Source organism: Bombina bombina, chromosome 2 (assembly GCF_027579735.1).
Source record: "Bombina bombina isolate aBomBom1 chromosome 2, aBomBom1.pri, whole genome shotgun sequence".
Classification (NCBI taxonomy): domain Eukaryota; kingdom Metazoa; phylum Chordata; class Amphibia; order Anura; family Bombinatoridae; genus Bombina; species Bombina bombina.
In genome coordinates, this window is record NC_069500.1 from 1,106,021,012 (window position 1) to 1,106,041,770 (window position 20,759).

At 43.3% G+C, this 20,759-nt stretch overlaps 1 protein-coding gene across 1 annotated transcript in view; it reads left to right on the top strand.

Annotated features, from left to right (window-relative positions):
• The window catches only part of TMEM131L (transmembrane 131 like), a gene marked incomplete in the record, with an annotated part of 682,792 nt that overhangs the window by 632,715 nt on the left and 29,318 nt on the right, over positions 1-20,759 (top strand).

Here is a 20,759-nt window from a genome sequence, read left to right on the forward strand (position 1 = left end):
CTGAAAAGTGATCATGTGTCTGCCAGCTAATTACAAATACATCTCAGGACTGGCTCTTTTTTAGGGGTTACAGCTTTTTAAGTCACCATAATATATCTTGACACCAGTGATGTGCAGTCACTAGAGGCAGGTGAGGCAGTGCTTCACCTTTCATATGGGCAAAAATATATTTTTTTTTATTGGCTTTAAAAAAAAAATTGTAATTTTTTTCCCCAGCATTTATTTTTTCACAGCTATATGTTGTGCAATGGAGAGGCACAAGCAGGTCTGCCCACCATTACACAACATGCTGCGCCATCTACTGGATGACAGTGGTTAAGATCATTGCATGGCCCATAAGTGCTTTATTTGAGGCAGTCCTATTTGGGCTGAACCAATCCAGCGAGAGGCATTAGTAATTGGAACATAGGGTTGGGGCTGGATGTTAAATCCTATAAAACAAAACAAAAACGGAAAAAAACAACTTTCATATATTTTGTTGCTGTCCTGTGAACCTGCTAGCTTTGCTAAAGTGAAAAAGAGAGTTCTGTTCTTCCCCTCTAAGTGCAGTGGAATGTGCCACTGTCACTTCCTGAATCCTTACAGAGGAGGAAGAGAGGCACAGAGAGCAGTGTTTCACCCACATCTTATTAAAGTAAGATTTTACTGTAAGGGATTCTGTTAGTGAAAATGATAATTTAATGAATGTGGTTTAGTGTTTTCTCCAACATAGGTGTGTCCGGTCCACGGCGTCATCCTTACTTGTGGGATATTCTCTTCCCCAACAGGAAATGGCAAAGAGTCCCAGCAAAGCTGGTCACATGATCCCTCCTAGGCTCCGCCCACCCCAGTCATTCTCTTTGCCGTTGCACAGGCAACATCTCCACGGAGATGGTTAAGAGTTTTTTGGTGTTTAAATGTAGTTTTTATTCTTCTATCAAGGGTTTGTTATTTTAAAATAGTGCTGGTATGTACTATTTACTCTGAAACAGAAAAAAGATGAAGATTTCTGTTTGTAAGAGGAAGATGATTTTAGCAGAAGTTACTAAAATCGATTGCTGTTTCCACACAGGACTGTTGAGATGAAGTAACTTCAGTTGGGGGAAACAGTTAGCAGACTTTTCTGCTTAAGGTATGACTGGCCATATTTCTAACAAGACCATGTAATGCTGGAAGGCTGTCATTTCCCCTCATGGGGACCGGTAAGCCATTTTCTTAGTTAAATAAAAGAATAAAGGGCTTCAAAAGGGCTTAAAAAACTGGTAGACATTTTTCTGGGCTAAAACGATTGCTTTACTAGGCATATTATGCAGATTCTAACTATTAATGGTTATTATAATCTTGGGGATTGTTTAGAAAAACGGCAGGCACTGTGTTGGACACCTTTTTCAGATGGGGGCCTTTTCTAGTTATAGACAGAGCCTCATTTTCGCGCCACTAATGCGCAGTTGTTTTTGGAGAGCAAGGCATGCAGATGCATGTGTGAGGAGCTAAGAATCACTGAAAAAGCTTATAGAAGGCATCATTTGGTATCGTATTCCCTCTGGGCTTGGTTGGGTCTCAGCAAAGCATATAGCTGGGACTGTATAGGGGTTAAATGTAAAAACGGCTCCGGTTCCGTTAATTTAAGGGTTAAAGCTCTGAAATTTGGTGTGCAATACTTTTAATGCTTTAAGACACTGCTATGTTCTATATGTATGAAAGCCAAGGTGTCTCCCCATTTAAATTTATGTGATAATTGTGCCATAGTGTCCAAACAAAGTAAGGACAGTAATGCCACAGATAATGATATTGCCCAAGATGATTCCTCAAATGAGGGGAGTAAACATGATACTACATCATCCCCTTCTGTGTCTACACCAGTTTTGCCCACACAGGAGGCCCCTAGTACATCTAGTGCGCCAATTCTTATTACCATGCAACAATTAACGGCTGTAATGGATAACTCTATAGCAAATATTTTATCCAAAATGCCTACTTATCAGAGAAAGCGCGATTGCTCTGTTTTAAACACTGAAGAGCAAGAGGAAGCTGATGATAACTGTTCTGACATACCCTCACACCAATCTGAAGGGGTCATGAGGGAGGTTTTGTCTGAGGGAGAAATTTCAGATTCAGGAAAAATTTCTCAACAAGCTGAACCTGATGTTGTGACATTTAAATTTAAATTAGAACATCTCCGCGCACTGCTTAAGGAGGTATTATCTACTCTGGATGATTGTGACAATTTGGTCATTCCAGAAAAGTTATGTAAGATGGACAAGTTCCTAGAGGTTCCGGTGCCCCCCGACGTTTTTCCTATACCCAAGCGGGTGGCGGACATAGTAAATAAGGAGTGGGAAAGGCCCGGCATACCTTTTGTTCCCCCCCCTATATTTAAGAAATTATTTCCTATAGTCGACCCCAGAAAGGACTTATGGCAGACAGTCCCCAAGGTCGAGGGGGCGGTTTCTACTCTAAACAAACGCACTACTATTCCTATCGAAGATAGTTGTGCTTTCAAAGATCCTATGGATAAAACAGAGGGTTTGCTTAAAAAGATTTTTGTTCAGCAGGGTTACCTTCTACAACCAATTTCATGCATTGTTCCTGTCACTACGGCAGCGTGTTTCTGGTTCGAGGAACTAGAAAAGTCGCTCAATGAAGAATCTTCGTATGAGGAGGTTATGGACAGAGTTCAAGCACTTAAATTGGCTAACTCTTTTATTTTAGATGCCGCTTTGCAATTAGCTAGATTAGCGGCGAAAAATTCAGGGTTTGCTATCGTGGCGCGCAGAGCGCTTTGGCTAAAGTCTTGGTCAGCGGATGTGTCTTCCAAGACAAAATTGCTTAACATTCCTTTCAAGGGTAAAACATTATTTGGACCTGATTTGAAAGAGATTATTTCAGACATCACTGGGGGAAAGGGCCACGTCCTCCCACAGGATAGGTCTTTTAAGGCTAAAAATAAGCCTAATTTTTCGTCCCTTTCGCAGAAACGGACCAACCTCTAATTCTACATCCTCTAAGCAAGAGGGTAATACTTCACAACCCAAACCAGCCTGGAGACCAATGCAAGGCTGGAACAAGGGTAAGCAGGCCAAGAAGCCTACCACTGCTACCAAAACAGCATGAAGGGATGGCCCCCGATCCGGGACCGGATCTGGTGGGGGGCAGACTTTCTCTCTTTGCTCAGGCTTGGGCAAGAGATGTTCAGGATCCTTGGGCGCTAGAAATAGTTTCTCAAGGTTATCTCCTGGAATTCAAGGAACTACCCCCAAGGGGAAGGTTCCACAGGTCTCAATTATCTTCAAACCAAATAAAAAGACAGGCATTCTTACATTGTGTAGAAGACCTGTTAAAAATGGGAGTGATTCATCCAGTTCCAATAAGAGAACAAGGGATGGGTTTTTATTCCAACCTGTTCATAGTTCCCAAAAAAGAGGGAACATTCAGACCAATTTTGGATCTCAAGATCCTAAACAAATTTCTCAAGGTTCCATCGTTCAAAATGGAAACTATTCGAACGATCCTACCTACTATCCAGGAAAATCAATTTATGACTACCGTGGATTTAAAGGATGCGTACCTACATATTCCTATCCACAAGGAACATCATCAGTTCCTAAGGTTCGCTTTTCTGGACAAACATTACCAGTTTGTGGCACTTCCATTCGGATTAGCCACTGCTCCAAGGATTTTCACAAAGGTACTAGGGTCCCTTCTAGCGGTTCTAAGACCAAGGGGCATTGCAGTAGTACCTTACTTGGACGACATCCTGATTCAAGTGTTGTCTCTGTCAAAAGCAAAGGCTCATACGGACATCGTCCTAGCCTTTCTCAGATCTCACGGATGGAAGGTGAACAAAGAAAAAAGTTCTCTGTCCCCGTCAACAAGAGTTCCCTTCTTGGGAACAATAATAGATTCCTTAGAAATGAGGATTTTTCTGACAGAGGTCAGAAAATAAAAAATTCTAAGCTCTTGTCAAGTGCTTCATTCTGTTCTTCGTCCTTCCATAGCACAGTGCATGGAAGTAATAGGATTGATGGTTGCAGCAATGGACATAGTTCCTTTTGCACGAATTCATCTAAGACCATTACAACTGTGCATGCTCAGACAGTGGAATGGGGATTATACAGACTTGTCTCCGAAGATTCAAGTAGATCAAAAGATCAGAGATTCACTCCGTTGGTGGCTGACCCTGGACAATCTGTCACAGGGAATGAGCTTCCGCAGACCAGAGTGGGTCATTGTCACGACCGACGCCAGCCTGGTGGGCTGGGGCGCGGTCTGGGAACCCCTGAAAGCTCAGGGTCTATGGTCTCGGGAAGAATCTCTTCTCCCGATAAACATTCTGGAACTGAGAGCGATATTCAATGCTCTCAAAGCTTGGCCTCAACTAGCAAAGGCCAAATTCATAAGGTTTCAATCAGACAACATGACGACTGTTGCATATATCAATCATCAGGGGGGAACAAGGAGTTCCCTGGCGATGGAAGAAGTGACCAAAATAATTCAATGGGCGGAGGATCACTCCTGCCACTTGTCTGCAATCCACATCCCAGGAGTGGAAAATTGGGAAGCGGATTTTCTGAGTCGTCAGACATTCCATCCGGGGGAGTGGGAACTCCATCCGGAAATCTTTGCCCAAATAATTCAATTTTGGGGCATTCCAGACATGGATCTGATGGCGTCCCGTCAGAACTTCAAGGTTCCTTGCTACGGGTCCAGATCCAGGGATCCAAGGGCGACTCTAGTAGATGCACTAGTAGCACCTTGGGCCTTCAACCTAGCTTATGTATTCCCACCGTTTCCTCTCATTCCCAGGCTGGTAGCCAGGATCAATCAAGAGAGGGCCTCGGTGATCTTGATAGCTCCTGCGTGGCCACGCAGGACTTGGTATGCAGACCTGGTGAATATGTCATCGGCTCCACCATGGAAGCTACCTTTGAGACAGGACCTTCTTGTTCAGGGTCCATTCGAACATCCAAATCTGGTTTCCCTCCAACTGACGGCTTGGAGATTGAACGCTTGATTTTATCAAAGCGGGGGTTTTCAGATTCTGTAATAGATACTCTGATTCAGGCTAGAAAGCCTGTTACTAGAAAAATTTACCATAATATATGGAAAAAATATATCTGTTGGTGTGAATCTAAAGGATTCCCATGGAACAAGATAAAAATTCCTAAGATTCTATCCTTTCTACAAGAAGGTTTGGAGAAAGGATTATCTGCAAGTTCTCTGAAGGGACAGATCTCTGCTTTATCTGTTTTACTTCACAAAAGACTGGCAGCTGTGCCAGATGTTCAAGCATTTGTTCAGGCTCTGGTTAGGATCAAGCCTGTTTACAGACCTTTGACTCCTCCCTGGAGTCTAAATCTAGTTCTTTCAGTTCTTCAAGGGGTTCCGTTTGAACCCTTACATTCCGTAGATATTAAGTTATTATCTTGGAAAGTTTTGTTTTTGGTTGCAATTTCTTCTGCTAGAAGAGTTTCAGAGTTATCTGCTCTGCAGTGTTCTCCGCCCTATCTGGTGTTCCATGCAGATAAGGTGGTTTTGCGTACTAAGCCTGGTTTTCTTCCGAAAGTTGTTTCCAACAAAAATATTAACCAGGAGATAGTTGTACCTTCTTTGTGTCCGAATCCAGTTTCAAAGAAGGAACGTTTGTTACACAATTTGGACGTAGTCCGCGCTCTAAAATTCTATTTAGAGGCTACTAAAGATTTCAGACAAACATCTTCCTTGTTTGTTGTTTATTCTGGTAAAAGGAGAGGTCAAAAAGCGACTTCTACCTCTCTTTCCTTTTGGCTTAAAAGCATTATCCGATTGGCTTATGAGACTGCCGGACGGCAGCCTCCTGAAAGAATCACAGCTCACTCCACTAGGGCTGTGGCTTCCACATGGGCCTTCAAGAACGAGGCTTCTGTTGACCAGATATGTAAGGCAGCGACTTGGTCTTCACTGCACACTTTTGCCAAATTTTACAAATTTGATACTTTTGCTTCTTCGGAGGCTATTTTTGGGAGAAAGGTTTTGCAAGCCGTGGTGCCTTCCATTTAGGTGACCTGATTTGCTCCCCCCCTTCATCCGTGTCCTAAAGCTTTGGTATTGGTTCCCACAAGTAAGGATGACGCCATGGACCGGACACACCTATGTTGGAGAAAACAGAATTTATGCTTACCTGATAAATTACTTTCTCCAACGGTGTGTCCGGTCCACGGCCCGCCCTGGTTTTTTAATCAGGTCTGATGAATTATTTTCTCTAACTACAGTCACCACGGTATCATATGGTTTCTCCTATATATATTTCCTCCTGTCCGTCGGTCGAATGACTGGGGTGGGCGGAGCCTAGGAGGGATCATGTGACCAGCTTTGCTGGGACTCTTTGCCATTTCCTGTTGGGGAAGAGAATATCCCACAAGTAAGGATGACGCCGTGGACCGGACACACCGTTGGAGAAAGTAATTTATCAGGTAAGCATAAATTATGTTTTTTTACTCTTTTACAGCAGGGTTGTTTTTGTATTTTGTTTACTCAAACTTTACACCCACTAACTTAGCAGCTTGCCTCTGTACTTCACACTAAATTATAGACTAATTTTCTGAACTCTCTGTAGCTCTGCTGTTTTATTACTTTAAAATGCAGTGGTCCCCACCCCCCTTGTGTGTGTGTGTGTGTCTCTCTCTCTATCTATCCATCTCTCTCCTTATGTGTTCTCCCCCATGGTCTCTCTCTGTCTCTCTTCCTCCCCCTCTGACTCTCATCCCTTATGTAATGAAAGAATCTATAAGCATAATTTGCAGCATTAAAGTAAAAAGTATGTTTTAAACATATTTTAATGGGCATGGATTTCTAGATCTCATAATCAGAGCAAGCATTGTGTTATCTGGCAAGAGTTTCTGTTACAATCCTTTTAGACTAAAATCAGATGTTTACTAAGTTGACCAGTTTTCCAAGACACAATTTAAAGGGACATGAAACCCATATGAAACTCATATGAAACCCATATGCAAATTTAAATAACTTTCCAATTTACATCTAATATCTAATTTTCTTCATTCTTTTGATGTCCTTTGTTGAAAATCATATCTAAATATGCTCAGTAGCTGCTGATTGGTGGCTGCACATAGATACCTCATGTGATTGGCTCACCCATGTGCATTGCTATTTCTTCAACAAAGGATATCTAAAGAATGAAGGCGTATCCTAGCCACTGCCTCACCAACCTCTGACGTCACTGCTTGACACCCCCTTTTTTTGAAATAGTGAGGTTTCACTATTAAATAAGGGGTTTCATGTCCTTATAGCTATGAAGTGATTGCCATAGTAAGTAATCAGGCAGGAACCACTAGCCTCCTCTTTGTGTTTAGCTAATGTTACGGCTCACAGATCCATGTTTTAATGAACTAATAAAAAAATAGGAATCAAAATAAATGGGAGAACTAAGTGAATGTAGAAATAGGTGATATTTTGTGAAAGTCTTTATAAGATAACTTTTAGTTTAAAGGGACAGTCTACAATATAATTTTTATTGTTTTAAAACGATACATAATCCCTTTTTCTCTTGTTAAGTGTATCCAGTCCACGGATCATGCATTACTTGTGGGATATTCTCCTTCCCAACAGGAAGTTGCAAGAGGATCACCCACAGCAGAGCTGCTATATAGCTCCTCCCCTCACTGCCATATCCAGTCATTCTCTTGCAACTCTCAACTAAGATGGAGGTCGTAAGAGGACTGTGGTGTTTTATACTTAGTTTATTTCTTCAATCAAAAGTTTGTTATTTTTAAATGGTACCGGAGTGTACTGTTTATCTCAGGCAGTATTTAGAAGAAGAATCTGCCTGCGTTTTCTATGATCTTAGCAGAAGTAACTAAGATCCTTTGCTGTTCTCACATATTCTGAGGAGTGAGGTAACTTCAGAGGGGGAATAGCGTGCAGGTTTTCCTGCAATAAGGTATGTGCAGTTAAAATATTTTTCTAGGGATGGAATTTGCTAGAAAATGCTGCTGATACCGAAGTAATGTAAGTAAAGCCTTAAATGCAGTGATAGCGACTGGTATCAGGCTTATTAATAGAGATACATACTCTTATAAAAGTGTATTTTAAAACGTTTGCTGGCATGTTTAATCGTTTTTTACATATGTTTGGTGATAAAACTTATTAGGGCCTAGTTTTTTCCACATGGCTGGCTTGAATTTTGCCTAGAAACAGTTCCTGGAGGCTTTCCACTGTTGTAATATGAGTGGGAGGGGCATATTTTGGCGTTTTTTTGCACAGCAAAAATTACAGACACAGACATCCAGCTTCTTCCTGCATGATCCAGGACTTCTCTGGAGGGCTCAAAAGGCTTCAAAAGTCGTATTGAGGGAGGTAAAAAGCCACAGTAGAGCTGTGACTGTTTAAAAAACGTTTTTGTCATTTGTTATTCCGTTTTGGTATTAAGGGGTTAATCATCCATTTGCAAGTGGGTGCAATGCTCTGCTAACTTATTACATACACTGTAAAAATTTTGTTAGTGTAACTGCATTTTTTCACTGTTATTTCAAAATTTGGGAAAATTTGTGTTTCTTAAAGGCGCAGTAACGTTTTTTTATATTGCTTGTAAACTTGTTTTAAAGTGTTTTCCAAGCTTGCTAGTCTCATTGCTAGTCTGTTTAAACATGTCTGACACAGAGGAACCTACTTGTTCATTATGTTTGAAAGCCATGGTGGAGCCCCATAGGAGAATGTGTACTAAATGTATTGATTTCAACTTAAACAGTAAAGATCAGTCTTTATCTATAAAAGAATTATCACCAGAGGGTTCTGTCGAGGGGGAAGTTATGCCGACTAACTCTCCCCACGTGTCAGACCCTTCGCCTCCCGCTCAGGGGACGCACGCTAATATGGCGCCAATTACATCAGGGACGCCCATAGCGATTACCTTGCAGGACATGGCTGCAATCATGAATAATACCCTGTCAGAGGTATTATCTAGATTGCCTGAATTAAGAGGCAAGCGCGATAGCTCTGGGGTTAGGAGAGATACAGAGCGCGCAAATGCTGTTAGAGCCATGTCTGATACTGCGTCACAGTATGCAGAACATGAGGACGGAGAGCTTCAGTCTGTGGGTGACATCTCTGACTCGGGGAAACCTGATTCAGAGATTTCTAATTTTAAATTTAAGCTTGAGAACCTCCGTGTATTGCTTGGGGAGGTATTAGCTGCTCTGAATGACTGTAACACAGTTGCTATTCCAGAGAAATTGTGTAGGCTGGATAGATACTATGCGGTGCCGGTGTGTACTGACGTTTTTCCTATACCTAAAAGGCTTACAGAAATTATTAGCAAGGAGTGGGATAGACCCGGTGTGCCCTTTTCCCCACCTCCTATATTTAGAATTTTTTTTCCAATAGACGCCACTACACGGGACTTATGGCAGACGGTCCCTAAGGTGGAGGGAGCAGTTTCTACTTTAGCAAAGCGTACCACTATCCCGGTTGAGGACAGTTGTGCCTTTTCAGATCCAATGGATAAAAAATTGGAGGGTTACCTTAAGAAAATGTTTATTCAACAAGGTTTTATTTTACAGCCCCTTGCATGCATTGCGCCTGTCACTGCTGCGGCGGCATTCTGGTTTGAGGCCCTGGAAGAGGCCATCCAGACAGCTCCATTGAATGAAATTATTGATAAGCTTAGAACGCTTAAGCTAGCTAACTCATTTGTTTCTGATGCCATTGTTCATTTGACTAAACTAACGGCTAAGAATTCCGGATTCGCCATCCAGGCGCGTAGGGCGCTATGGCTTAAATCCTGGTCAGCTGACGTGACTTCAAAGTCTAAATTACTCAACATTCCTTTCAAGGGGGAGACCTTATTCGGGCCTGGCTTGAAGGAAATTATTGCTGACATTACTGGAGGCAAGGGTCATACCCTTCCTCAGGACAGGGCCAAATCAAAGGCCAAACAGTCTAATTTTCGTGCCTTTCGAAATTTCAAGGCAGGAGCAGCATCAACTTCCTCCGCTTCAAAACAAGAGGGAACTGTTGCTCATTCCAGACAGGCCTGGAAACCTAACCAGTCCTGGAACAAGGGCAAGCAGGCCAGGAAGCCTGCTGCTGCCCCCAAGACAGCATGAAGGAACAGCCCCCTATCCGGAAACGGATCTAGTGGGGGGCAGACTTTCTCTCTTCGCCCAGGCGTGGGCAAGAGATGTTCAAGATCCCTGGGCGTTGGAGATCATAACTCAGGGATATCTTCTGGACTTCAAAGCTTCTCCTCCACAAGGGAGATTTCATCTTTCAAGGTTATCATCAAACCAGATAAAGAAAGAGGCATTCCTAAGCTGTGTGCAAGACCTCCTAGTAATGGGAGTGATCCATCCAGTTCCGCGGACGGAACAAGGACAGGGATTTTATTCATATCTGTTTGTGGTTCCCAAGAAAGAGGGAACCTTCAGACCAATCTTGGATCTAAAGATCTTAAACAAATTCCTCAGAGTTCCATCATTCAAAATGGAAACTATTCGGACCATCCTACCCATGATCCAAGAGGGTCAGTACATGACCACAGTGGACTTAAAGGATGCCTACCTTCACATACCGATTCACAAAGATCATCATCGGTTCCTAAGGTTTGCCTTTCTAGACAGGCATTACCAATTTGTAGCTCTTCCCTTCGGGTTGGCCAGTGCCCCGATAATTTTTACAAAGGTTCTGGGCTCACTTCTGGCGGTTCTTAGACCGCGAGGCATAGCGGTGGCTCCGTATCTAGACGACATCTTGATACAGGCGTCAAGCTTTCAAATTGCCAAGTCTCATACAGAGATAGTTCTGGCATTTCTGAGGTCGCATGGGTGGAAAGTGAACGTGGAAAAGAGTTCTCTATCACCACTCACAAGAGTCTCCTTCCTAGGGACTCTTATAGATTCTGTAGAGATGAAAATTTACCTGACGGAGTCCAGGTTATCAAAACTTCTAAATGCTTGCCGTGTCCTTCATTCCATTCCACGCCCGTCAGTGGCTCAGTGCATGGAAGTAATCGGCTTAATGGTAGCGGCAATGGACATAGTGCCATTTGCGCGCCTGCATCTCAGACCGCTGCAGTTATGCATGCTAAGTCAGTGGAATGGGGATTACTCAGATTTGTCCCCTCTACTAAATCTGGATCAAGAGACCAGAGATTCTCTTCTCTGGTGGCTTTCTCGGGTCCATCTGTACAAGGGTATGACCTTTCGCAGGCCAGATTGGACGATTGTAACAACAGATGCCAGCCTTCTAGGTTGGGGCGCAGTCTGGAACTCCCTGAAGGCTCAGGGATCGTGGACTCAGGAGGAGAAACTCCTCCCAATAAATATTCTGGAGTTAAGAGCAATATTCAATGCTCTTCTAGCTTGGCCTCAGTTAGCAACACTGAGGTTCATCAGATTTCAGTCGGACAACATCACGACTGTGGCTTACATCAACCATCAAGGGGGAACCAGGAGTTCCCTAGCGATGTTAGAAGTCTCAAAGATAATTCGCTGGGCAGAGCCTCACTCTTGCCACCTGTCAGCGATCCACATCCCAGGCGTAGAGAACTGGGAGGCGGATTTTCTAAGTCGTCAGACTTTTCATCCGGGGGAGTGGGAACTCCATCCGGAGGTGTTTGCTCAGCTGGTCCATCGTTGGGGCAAACCAGAACTGGATCTCATGGCGTCTCACCAGAACGCCAAACTTCCTTGTTACGGATCCATGTCCAGGGACCCGGGAGCAACGCTGATAGATGCTCTAGCAGCTCCTTGGTTCTTCAGCCTGTCCTATGTGTTTCCACCGTTTCCTCTGCTCCCTCGACTGATTGCCAAAATCAAACAGGAGAGAGCATCGGTGATTCTGATCGCGCCTGCGTGGCCACGCAGGACCTGGTATGCAGACCTAGTGGACATGTCATCTCTTCCACCATGGACTCTGCCTCTGAGGCAGGACCTTCTAATACAAGGTCCTTTCAATCATCCAAATCTACTTTCTCTGAGACTGACTGCATGGAGATTGAACGCTTGATTCTATCAAGGCGTGGCTTCTCCGAGTCAGTCATTGATACCTTAATACAGGCTCGGAAGCCTGTCACCAGGAAAATCTACCATATGATATGGCGTAAATATCTTTATTGGTGTGAATCCAAGAGTTACTCATGGAGTAAGGTTAGGATTCCTAGGATATTGTCCTTTCTCCAAGAGGGTTTGGACAAAGGCTTATCATCTAGTTCTTTAAAAGGACAGATCTCTGCTCTATCTATTCTTTTGCACAAGCGTCTGGCAGAAGTTCCAGACGTCCAGGCATTTTGTCAGGCTTTGGTTAGGATTAAGCCTGTGTTTAAAACTGTTGCTCCCCCGTGGAGCTTAAACTTGGTTCTTAAAGTTCTTCAGGGAGTTCCGTTTGAACCCCTTCATTCCATTGATATTAAACTTTTATCTTGGAAAGTTCTGTTTTTGATGGCTATTTCCTCGGCTCGAAGAGTCTCTGAGTTATCTGCCTTACATTGTGATTCTCCTTATCTGATGTTTCATTCAGACAAGGTAGTTCTGCGTACCAAACCTGGGTTTTTACCTAAGGTGGTTTCTAACAGGAATATCAATCAAGAGATTGTTGTTCCATCATTGTGTCCTAATCCTTCTTCAAAGAAGGAACGTCTTTTGCATAATCTGGACGTAGTCCGTGCCTTGAAGTTTTACTTACAGGCTACTAAAGATTTTCGTCAAACATCTGCCCTGTTTGTCGTTTACTCTGGACAGAGGAGAGGTCAAAAAGCTTCGGCAACCTCTCTCTCCTTTTGGCTTCGGAGCATAATACGCTTAGCCTATGAGACTGCTGGACAGCAGCCCCCTGAAAGGATTACAGCTCATTCTACTAGAGCTGTAGCTTCCACCTGGGCCTTTAAAAACGAGGCCTCTGTTGAACAGATTTGCAAGGCTGTGACTTGGTTTTTGCTTCACACCTTTTCAAAATTTTACAAATTTGACACTTTTGCTTCTTCAGAGGCTGTTTTTGGGAGAAAGGTTCTACAGGCAGTGGTTCCTTCCGTTTAAGTTCCTGCCTTGTCCCTCCCATCATCCGTGTACTTTCGCTTTGGTATTGGTATCCCACAAGTAATGGATGATCCGTGGACTGGATACACTTAACAAGAGAAAACATAATTTATGCTTACCTGATAAATTTATTTCTCTTGTAGTGTATCCAGTCCACGGCCCGCCCTGTCCTTTTAAGGCAGGTCTAAATTTTAATTAAACTACAGTCACCACTGCACCCTATGGTTTCTCCTTTCTCGTCTTGTTTCGGTCGAATGACTGGATATGGCAGTGAGGGGAGGAGCTATATAGCAGCTCTGCTGTGGGTGATCCTCTTGCAACTTCCTGTTGGGAAGGAGAATATCCCACAAGTAATGGATGATCCGTGGACTGGATACACTACAAGAGAAATACATTTATCAGTTAAGCATAAATAATGTTATTACCCATTCCCAGTTTTGCACAACCCACACCGTTATATTAATATACTTTTCCTTCTTAATATAAGGAGAGTCCACGGCTTCATTCCTTACTGTTGGGAAATACTGAACCTGGCCACCAGGAGGAGGCAAGACACCCCAGCCAAAGGCTTAAATACCTCTTCTACTTCCCCCAGTCATTCTTTGCTTTTCACCACAGGAGGATGGCAAAGGAGTGTCAGAAGATTTTCAGAGTGTTCCTCAGGAGGGGGTATATGCCCTTTCTATATGGGACTGGAGTTTTAAGTAGTCTTGTCAGCCTCTCAGTGAGAGCATTGACAAAAGTTAGATTCTGGAGATGCAGGTAGAGTCTTCCTGCGAACCCATCCAGACTGCCTGCTAACAACTCCTTAAGCAACCAGTGTTGACCAGTTTAACTGTCTGCTTTTTCTTCACTCAGGTCCATGTCAGGAGCGATGCTACATGACTGTCACACTTGAGAGACTGTGTTTCTGTTCCACAGCACTGATTCTGGAAGGATCTTTCTTTCATGTAATTAGCAAGAGTCCATGAGCTAGTGACGTATGGGATATACATTCCTACCAGGAGGGGCAAAGTTTCCCAAACCTTAAAATGCCTATAAATACACCCCTCACCACACCCACAATTCAGTTTTACAAACTTTGCCTCCTATGGAGGTGGTGAAGTAAGTTTGTGCTAGATTCTACGTTGATATGCGCTCCGCAGCAGGTTGGAGCCCGGTTTTCCTCTCAGCGTGCAGTGAATGTCAGAGGGATGTGAGGAGAGTATTGCCTATTTGAATGCAATGATCTCCTTCTACGGGGTCTATTTCATAGGTTCTCTGTTATCGGTCGTAGAGATTCATCTCTTACCTCCCTTTTCAGATCGACGATATACTCTTATATATATATATACCATTACCTCTGCTGATTTTCGTTTCAGTACTGGTTTGGCTTTCTACAACATGTAGATGAGTGTCCTGGGGTAAGTAAGTAAGCTTATTTTCTGTGACACTCTAAGCTATGGTTAGGCACTTTTTTATAAAGTTCTAAATATATGTATTCAAACATTTATTTGCCTTGACTCAGGATGTTCAACATTCCTTATTTTCAGACAGTCAGTTTCATACTTGGGATAAATGCATTTGTTTCAATCATTTTTTCTTACCTTAAAAAATTTGATTTTTTCCCTGTGGGCTGTTAGGCTCGCGGGGGCTGAAAATGCTTCATTTTATTGCGTCATTCTTGGCGCAGACTTTTTTGGCGCAAAATTTTTTTTTCTGTTTCCGGCGTCATACGTGTCGCCGGAAGTTGCGTCATTTTTTGACTTTTTTTGCGTCAAAAGTGTCGGCGTTCCGGATGTGGCGTCATTTTTGGCGCCAAAAGCATTTAGGCGCCAAATAATGTGGGCGTCTTTTTTGGCGCTAAAAAATTTGGGCGTCATTTTTGTCTCCACATTATTTAAGTCTCTGAATTTTCTGCTCTTTCTTGTGAGTCTCCTTTTCTGATTTTTCATCAGGATGAGGCGGTGCTGCGAACTTCTTTTGAATTTTTTACCTAAGGTGGTGAATTCTAACAACCTTAGTAGAGAAATTGTGGTTCCTTCATTATGTCCTAATCCTATGAATTCTAAGGAGAAATCATTGCATTCTTTGGATGCTGTTAGAGTTTTGTATTATTATGTTTAAGCTACTAAGTCTTTCCGAAAGACTTCTAGTCTATTTGTCATCTTTTCCGGTTCTAGAAAAGGTCAGAAAGCTTCTGCCATTTCTTTGGCATCTTGGTTGAAATCTTTATTTCATCATGCTTATGTCGAGTCGGGTAAAACTCCGCCTCTAAGGATTACAGTTCATTCTACTAGGTCAGTTTCTACTTCCTGGGCGTTTAGGAATGAAGCTTCGATTGATCAGATTTGCAAAGCAGCAACTTGGTCCTCTTTGCATACTTTTTCTAAATTCTACCATTTTGATGTGTTTTCTTCTTCTGAAGCAGTTTTTGGTAGAAAAGTACTTCAGGCAGTGGTTTCAGTTTGAATCTTCTGCTTATGTTTTTCATTAAACTTTATTTTGGGTGTGGATTATTTTCAGCAGGAATTGGCTGTCTTTATTTTATCCCTCCCTCTCTAGTGACTCTTGTGTGGAAAGATCCACATCTTGGGTAGTCATTATCCCATACGTCACTAGCTCATGGACTCTTGCTAATTACATGAAAGAAAACATAATTTATGTAAGAACTTACCTGATAAATTCATTTCTTTCATATTAGCAAGAGTCCATGAGGCCCGCCCTTTTTTGTGGTGGTTATGATTTTTTGTATAAAGCACAATTATTCCAATTCCTTATTTTATATGCTTTCGCACTTTTTTCTTATCACCCCACTTCTTGGCTATTCGTTAAACTGAATTGTGGGTGTGGTGAGGGGTGTATTTATAGGCATTTTAAGGTTTGGGAAACTTTGCCCCTCCTGGTAGGAATGTATATCCCATACGTCACTAGCTCATGGACTCTTGCTAATATGAAAGAAATGAATTTATCAGGTAAGTTCTTACATAAATTATGTTTTTCAATTTTTACTTATGTTAAAAACGGTGAAGACAGGGTCCCAGTGTGGCTCCTTTTATCTTAATAGAATCATGTGTTAATCTCTCCTGAGGGAGGTTATTGAACAATCAGGATTAATCAAATGTGATACTTTGATTTTATGCTGCTTTATGTGTAAGATTTTTTTTGGGGGGCTCATAGACTGTTATGTGGTAACGGAACATACAGGTTTTTACTTTCACTTTTAATGCTGCGCATCTTGTAGCTTGGCACGCTTTTTCTCATAGCAGAGGCGGTCCTGCCTTGCGCACCACGTGACTGGGTGTGGTCACACTTTCGTTTTCACTTTCCTGACCGAGCTACTTGTCGGAGAAGACGATTGTTTCTCTGTTTGCATGGGTCTAGGAGGTGGTGAGTGCCCCAGTCATTGGGAGTATTCTGATATGCTTGAGGTTACTCTATTCCTAATAGTAATGTCTAAATTGTGAGGAGGCCTTGGTGTGGCTGCCCTCTCAACTATGTTCCATATGCATCAACAAGATTATTATATCTAAGAAGGTTTACCCCTTTAGTTACTACTGAGCCGTCCACCTCTGAGGACTCGCCGTCCCATGAGGTGCATACCCATCAGTCATCTCCTATGCCATATGCAGCTTCCCGTAGCACGCCTTATCCTCCACCTGGATGGAGCCTTTTTCCATCGGACTTTACTGTGCAGTTAAAATTGTCGGTGTCTGAGGCTCTTAGTGCTTTACCTCACCCTGCCAAGCGCAAGCGAAAGGTTAAACATAGCTCTCCGGTCCACGGGACATCCAGTGATTTATTAGATTTGTCTGCCTTTCAAGCATCCTAGGATGGGTCACACTCTACATTTTCAGAGGGTAACATTTTTGGATCGGAGTCTGCAACCTCTAGGCCTTAGATTAAAAAATTTAACACTTACGTTTTCTTTTAAAGGAGGTTCTGTTGACTTTAGAGGTTCCAGAGGCCAAGTTGCCTGATGAACCTTTGATTCCTAAATTAGACAGAGTGTACGAGGACAGGGTAGCACCGCTAACCTTTCCTGTACCTGTAAAAATGGCGAACATTATTAAAGAAGAGTGGGATAGAATTGGATCTTCTTTTTCCCCTTTGCCTGCCTTTACAAAATTATTCCTGGTCCTGGACTCTCAGCTGGAGTTGTGGGGTTCCTTCTCTAAGGTGGATGGCGCTATATTGAACGTTGGCTAAGTGCACTACTATCCCTCTTGAAGATAGCTCGTCATTCAGAGAGCCGATGGATAAGAAGATAGAAACTTTTCTCAGGAAAGTGTTTCAGCATACGGGATATTTATTTCAACCGGCAGCGGCTGTTGACTCGGTTGCTGGAGCTGCGGCCTACTGGTGCGACTCCTTATCGGATTTGATCAAGGTGGAGGGTCCACTTGATGTTATCCAAGAAAGAATTAAAGCTTTGAGATTTGCTTATTCTTTTATCTGTGATGCAAACGTGCAGCTTATTCGCCAGAATGCTAAAATCTCTGGTTTCTCAGTGCAGACCCGTTAAGGCGCTCTGGCTGAAGTCCTGGTCTGTGGACATGACTTATAAGTCTTTACTACTTTCCCTCCCCTTTAAGGTAAATATTTTATTTGGTCCAGTCCTGAACTCCATTATCTCCACGGTTACAGGGAGGCAAGGGTGCCTTCCTACCGCAGGATAAAAAGAACATATCTAAGGGACAAGGATCTAATTTTCATTCTGAAAAGTCCAAACGTCAGCAGTCCTCCTCTAAGCCCAAGCAAACCAAGAGCACTTGGAAGCCGGCTCAATCCTGGAATCGAAGCAGAACAAGAAGCCCACCGAGAACAAATCGGCATGAAGGGGCGGCTCCCGATCCGGCGCTGGATCGTGTAAGGGCAGACTGTTGCTGTTTTCAGACGATTGGTTCATGGACATGCAGGATTCGTGGGTCCTGGAGGTCATAGCTCAGGGATACAAGATAGGTTTCAAATCTCATCCACCCAAAGGCAGATTTCTCCTCTCCAGCCTGTCTTTAAAACCAGAAAAGAGGGAAGTCTTTCTGGGGTGCATGCGGGATCTGCCTTTCTTAGGGGTCATTGTCCCGGTTCCTATTGCAGAAAGAGGTTTGGGATACTATTCAAACATGTTCGTGGTTCCAAAGAAGGAGGGAATTTCTCTTGTAAGGTGTATCCAGTCCACGGGTTCATCCATTACTTGTGGGATATTCTCCTTCCCAACAGGAAGTTGCAAGAGGACACCCACAGCAGAGCTGTCTATATAGCTCCTCCCCTAACTGCTACCCCCAGTCATTCTCTTGCAACTCTCGACAAGAAAGGAAGCATCAAGAGATATGTAGTGGAATGGGAATTACACAGATTTGTCCCCTCTGCTAAATCTGGATCAAGAGACCAGGGATTCTCTTCTCTGGTGGTTCTCTCGGGTCCATCTGTCCAGGGGAATGAGTTTCTGCAGGCCAGAGTGGACTATAGTCATGACAGATGCCAGCCTTCTGGGCTGGGGCACAGTCTGGAACTCCCTGAAGGCTTAGGGTTCGTGGACTCAGGAGGAAGCCCTCCTTCCGATAAACATTCTGGAACTGAGAGCGATATTCAATGCTCTTCAGGCTTGGCCTCAACTAGCTGCGGTCAGGTTCATCAGATTTCAGTCGGACAATATCACAACTGTAGCCTATATCAACCATCAGGGGGGGACAAGAAGCCCCCTGGCAATGTTGGAGGTTTCAAAGATAATTCTATGGGCATAGGTTCACTCTTGCCATCTCTCAGCTATCCATATCCCACGAGTAGAGAACTGGGAGGCAGATTTTCTAAGTCGGCAGACTTTTCATTCGGGGGAGTGGGAGCTCCATCTGGAGGTATTTGCCCAGCTGATTCAACTATGGGGCAAACCAGAAGTGGATCTGATGGCGTCTCGTAAGAACGCCAAGCTTCCCTGTTACGGGTCCATGTCAGGGGATCCCCAGGCAGCGCTGATAGATGCTCTAGCAGTGCCCTGGTCCTTCAGCCTGGCTTATGTGTTCCCACCATTTCCTCTCCTCCCTCGTCTGATTGTCAAGATCAAGCAGGAGAGAGCTTCTGTGATTTTGATAGCACCTGCGTGGCCACGCAGGACTTGGTATGCAGATCTGGTGGACATGTCATCCTTTCCACCATGGACTCTGCCGCTGAGGCAGGACCTTCTACTCCAAGGTCCATTCAAACATCCAAATCTAATTTCTCTGCGCCTGACTGCTTGGAGATTGAACGCTTGATTTTATCGTGGTTATTAACGTGGTTTCTCCGAGTCGGTCATTGATACCTTAATTCAGGCGCGAAAGCCTGTCACCAGGAAAATCTATCATAAGATATGGTGTAAATATCTTCATTGGTGTGAATCCAAGGGTTACTCATGGAGTAAAGTCAGGATTCCTAGGATATTATCCTTTCTCCAAGAAGGATTGGAGAAGGGATTGTCAGCTAGTTCCTTAAAGGGACAGATTTCTCCTCTGTCTATTCTTCTGCACAAGCATCTGGCAGATGTTCCAGACGTTCAGGCGTTTTGTCAGGCTTTAGTTAGAATCAAGCCTGTGTTTAAACCTGTTGCTCCGCCATGGAGTTTAAATTTAGTTCTTAAAGTTCTTCAAGGGGTTCCGTTTGAACCTCTGCATTCCATAGATATCAAGCTTTTATCTTGGAAAGTTCTGTTTTTGGTAGCTATCTCTTCGGCTCGAAGAGTTTCAGAATTATCTGCCTTATAGTGTGATTCCCCTTATCTGATATTCCATACAGATAAGGAAGTGTTGTGTACCAAACCTGGATTTCTTCCTAAGGTGGTATCTAATAAGAATATCAATCAGGAGATTGTAGTTCTGTCACTGTGTCCTAATCCTTCTTCAAAGAAGGAACGTTTATTACACAATCTTGACGTGGTTCGTGCTTTAAAGTTTTATTTACAAGCTACTAAGGATTTTCGTCAAACATCTGCATTGTTTGTTGTCTACTCTGGACAGGGGAGAGGCCAAAAGGCTTCGGCATCTTCTCTTTCTTTTTGGCTGACAAGTATAATCCATTTAGCTTATGAGACTGCTGGACAGCAGCCTCCTGAAACAATTTCAGCTCATTCCACTAGAGCGGTAGCTTCCACATGGGCTTTTAAAAATGAGGCCTCTGTTGAACAGATTTGTAAGGCGGCGACTTGGTCTTGGCTTCATACTTTTTCTAAATTCTGCAAATTTGATACTTTTGCTTCCTCGGAGGCTATTTTTGGGAGAAAGGTCTTGCAGGCAGTGGTGTCTTCCGTTTAAGTTCCTGCCTTGTCCCTCCCTTCATCCATGTCCTAAAGCTTTGGTATTGTATCCCACAAGTAATGGATGAACCCGTGGACTGGATACACCTTACAAGAGAAAACAAAATTTATGCTTACCTGATAAATTTCTTTCTCTTGTGGTGTATCCAGTCCACGGCCCGCCCTGTCACTTTAAGGCAGGTGTTTTTTATTTTTAAACTACGGTCACCACTGCACCCTATAGTTTCTCCTTTTTCTTGCTTGTCTTCGGTCGAATGACTGGGGGTAGCAGTTAGGGGAGGAGCTATATAGACAGCTCTGCTGTGGGTGTCCTCTTGCAACTTCCCGTTGGGAAGGAGAATATCCCACAAGTAATGGATAAACCCGTGGACTGGATACACCACAAGAGAAAGAAATTTATCAGGTAAGCATAAATTTTGTTTTTCCGTCCGTTTCTGGACCTAAAGTGCTTAAACAAGTTTCTAAATGTCCCCTCGTTCAAGATGGAGACA